The following is a 3,772-nucleotide window of genomic DNA, read 5'->3' on the forward strand; positions in this document are numbered from 1 at the left end:
TCTGGTTATGGAGCAGAGGCCAATGTCCATGACCCCAAGGTGAGGCATTCCTTGGCAGATCCTCTGGCTGCAGGAAGTGCAGCCAAAGCTCTTTCTGGACTTGCAGCTCTGTGGTTGAAAGCAGATGGTCTCTTCAGCTTGCAGTGTCCTCATCCATACTCTTGTTTCTAGTGCTCTCCCTGTAGTCCTTACATCCCCTGAGAGTTCTTACTGAAACCTCAGGTGGTGCATGCTGAGGGCTCCTGTCTGATGAAACAGTTACTCCATGATGGTCTTCAGGCTGAGAGGCGAACAGAAAGTGCACTGCCTGATGGCTGCCAGCCAGAGCTAAGTACTCCGCCAGGTATGGTCCAGGACAAGGAGCAAACAAAAGTGCATCAGAACTTGCTGGGGGGTGAGGAGCCTGGCTGCTGATGCTCGGTGGCACTGGGGTCTCCACATGACGGCATGTGGGCATTTGTCCGTGGCAGGCAGACAGCCTGGCTCCCCAGTAATTCTGCGGTAGCTAGTGTGACCCTGGAGGAATGCTGTGGGGGGGAGGGATGGCGGGGTGGCCAGCAGCACTGTGCGTGTGCTTGGGCACGTGTGCTGGGGGCTGGCGCAGGGCGCAGTGCTTGGTCTGATAGCTCTCGCCCAGTGCTTCTGCTCTGGGGGTGACTGGCCCTGCTTTAGGAACGCTCATGGGTTGCGTAGTGCCTGCCCCTGTTTTGTTGCTTGCAAGACGGTGCTCCTGAGGGTTGGACCTGCTTAGAGGGAGCTTGTCCATGAAAACGTAGTGCTGTGTGGCTTCTTGGAAGGAAGCACTGTGGCAGGAAGATATCATGGGCGAGAAAACACTGAGCTGACTATGCTCAGCAGAGCCTGGTGCACTCAACCACCTTGTGTCTTTGTATCCTGTGACAAGCTGACTTATCTTTACCTTCCAGTTTTTGGATCTGGATCATGGGAGGCAGAGAAGAGACACCCTGCAGTGCCCCTTCCTGGCCTGGGAAGGAGGGTGGCAAAGAGGACTTCCCCCTGGGATGGGCCGGGCAGAGGCAGGGTTCAAATAGACATGCTTGGATGCTTTTGTCCGCAAGAAGTGTCATGTTTGGAGCGGGTGAGAGATGGGAGCCATGGGGAGTGCCTGGGGTGCTAGGGCCCACATGGTCAGAGTGGGCAATTCCCCCACCACTAATTTGTGTCCTTGTCCTTGTGTCGAGGTCCTCTTCTGGAGTCGAGAGCCCCGGTGCTGCTGCTTCTTCCCCCGGCATCTCTGGGGGTGGAGCGGGGCAGTCAGTGCTGTCGGAAGGGCTCAGCATCTGTGCTTGGTGCTGCCCTGCTCCAGGGACGTGATGTGGACATGCCTGTGGTTGCCCTGCAGACCTTTTCTGCTTGGGTGCTGTGCCTTGCCTCTCTGTTTGCCGAAGTATGGGATAGTGAAAGCTTGTACTGCTGTGGCCCGTGGATACTGATAAGGATATTTGTGGTGACTCCTGCTGTGGCTGGCACAGGGAGTGCTTTCCCTGGCAGCACCAGGTGAGGCTGGGAAGAAGTGGCTCCTACATGACCCTGGAAAATTGGGCTGTCCATGCAGGCTGAAGCTGCCTCGTCTTTCTGGTCCTGTCTCTTTTCTTCTCTTCCTGCAGCCATTGTGTCTCTGCTCTCACCCTGTGGTTAGAGCAGGCAGTGGGGCTGCAGACCTTGTCTCTGCGTCTCCAGTGGCCATCCAGGGTTTTGGAAGGCAGCTGTTTCTCCTTTCTCAGTCAGGCCTCTCAGGAGGCGAGACCTTCTGTGCCAGCATGGCTGAATGGCACCTGGTGGCCAAGGAGGCCTGTCTTGGTGTCGGTGACTGGAGGAGGTTTCTCTGGATTCAGGGCCCAGCAGGTTGAGGCAGCTTGTGGCCTGCTGTGGTCAAGGCTCACCAGGGCCTCTGCCTGGTGGCCCAGCTCATTGCCCAGCCTAGACTGGAACACGTTACTGGGTCTGGAGGCCCTCTTTTGTCCCCCTGCTGAAGGGTCTGTACTTGCTTGCCCGCAGACTGGCCACTGATCTGGCGTGGGGTGTGAGTGCCTTCAGCTGGGGTGCGAGGGGAGCTCCTTGCATGGGGCAGGATACTGTGGGGAGCTATAATCCACGGTGGGGCCCTCGTGAAGGATGGTAGTGAGTTTGTGTGGGTCTCTAGATGTTTTGGAGGGTGCATGGCCCCAAGTCTGTGGGGCAGGCTGGGAGATCCTGGTGGTGACACTGGGCAGGGGAATTGCCTCCCTCTGGGAGCCTGCTGGATGGGTGGTGCTCAGGATGGGCACAGCAAAGGCTCTGGGTGCTGCACTGTGTGGAGTGAGCCTGGAGGGTGCTGGAAGCTCTTGGGGACCAACAAAGCCTATAAAGCATCTCTGCGACCAGGCGTCCCAAGCTCTGGAGGCCATGCGGTTGGCTCTTGTGACGGGAGCCTAACCTGCCCTCAAAGGCTTGGCAGGCAGCCCCGCAGACCTTGCCCTTCTCTGGAAGAGCTGCCTTTGCTCATGACATTGGGCAGGTGACATCGGCCCGAGCCTTGTGCCTCCATAGGCGCTGTGGTGGCTGGGGCACAGCGAGGCCATGCAGGATGTAGCTGTGGTGCCTGGGGCTCCACACGGCAGCGGGAGCCTCCTCTCGCCTGACACCCGTGAGCACTCCATCAGACCTGGGCCTGCCAGAGCAGCCGGGGTGCTGGTGGGACCTTCCATGGGCTGCTCTGTGGCTCCTGAATTGGTTCCTGTGGAGATCCGCATCTCCCTGACAGGCACGCCAGGCCAGGCAGGGTGCTGGGAGTGAGGATGTCCTTGGGCAGGGTGGGCAGAGGGCTGCCTTGCCTCCGGGCAGGTGAAGAAGGGGCCAGTTTTGGGGGGGTCGCTTGGCCGGGGGCTGCAATGCTCGTGCCTGTTGTGCTGGCTCAGGCACTGAGCACCCTGGTGTCCCGTGGGGTGTCCCTGTGTGCTTGTGCCCGCTGTAGCCATGGTGGCATGGGAGATGGTGTGCGCTGCTGGCTCCTCGTTCCTGGAGGTCCAGCGGGGTGGGATTGGTCACACAGGCTGCCTTTCCCCTGGGAGGAAGAGATGACCTCCTCCTCTTCCTCCTCGTTCTCAGTGCTCTCCTGACCTCAGTGAAGCACCCTCTGGCAGAGGCTGGTCCGCCTGGAGCTGGCCACCCGCTGCGGATGTTGACTTGTCACCAAAAATAGACCTTTTGTCATCAGGCAGCAGAACGTGCTCGCTGCCCGCTGTGTCCTGTGGCGTCCCTGGCTAAGCGCCGGCGGGCTCTGGCCAGACAGCCGCCTTGAGACCGGCTCTCAGCTGCCGGCTCCTCTGGGGTTTGGTGCCCCTGGTGCTGCAGCAGGAAGGGGCTGATGACCGGCAGGTGCCGGTGCGGCATTTGCTGTGCTGGCAGACTCGTGGCCAAAGGAGGCTCTTGCTAGGAGAGAGGACAGGTATGCCAGAGCTGGAGAGCAGCGGCCGTGTGCCAGCTCTCGGCCGGGAGTGGGGTTGGTGGGAGCCTTGTGGCCTGGAGCGTGTGGGCAGCCATGGGGTCGTGCCGGGCCTCGCGGCGGCTGCCATCACCGGCATCCCCGGGGCTCCCTGCTGGCTCCTGGCTCTCTGGCATTCACACAAGGGTGCTCCCTGAGTGCTGCCAAATCCCTGCCAGCAATGTTTTATGTTCTAATGGACAAGATTAATATTAATTTACTCTTTTTTTTTCTTTTTTCTTTTTATTTAATATTTAGCAGCCCAGAGGACTTCTCCCTCCTTCTCTC

General features: G+C 59.4%; 1 protein-coding gene across 1 annotated transcript in view; it reads left to right on the forward strand.

The window, feature by feature from the left end:
• TEX264 (testis expressed 264) overlaps positions 1 to 3,772 on the forward strand; it is a 50,212-nt gene that overhangs the window by 1,807 nt on the left and 44,633 nt on the right.

This window comes from Pygoscelis adeliae, unplaced genomic scaffold, assembly GCF_000699105.1.
Source record: "Pygoscelis adeliae isolate BGI_AS28 unplaced genomic scaffold, ASM69910v1 Scaffold411, whole genome shotgun sequence".
NCBI classification, from domain to species: Eukaryota; Metazoa; Chordata; class Aves; order Sphenisciformes; family Spheniscidae; genus Pygoscelis; species Pygoscelis adeliae.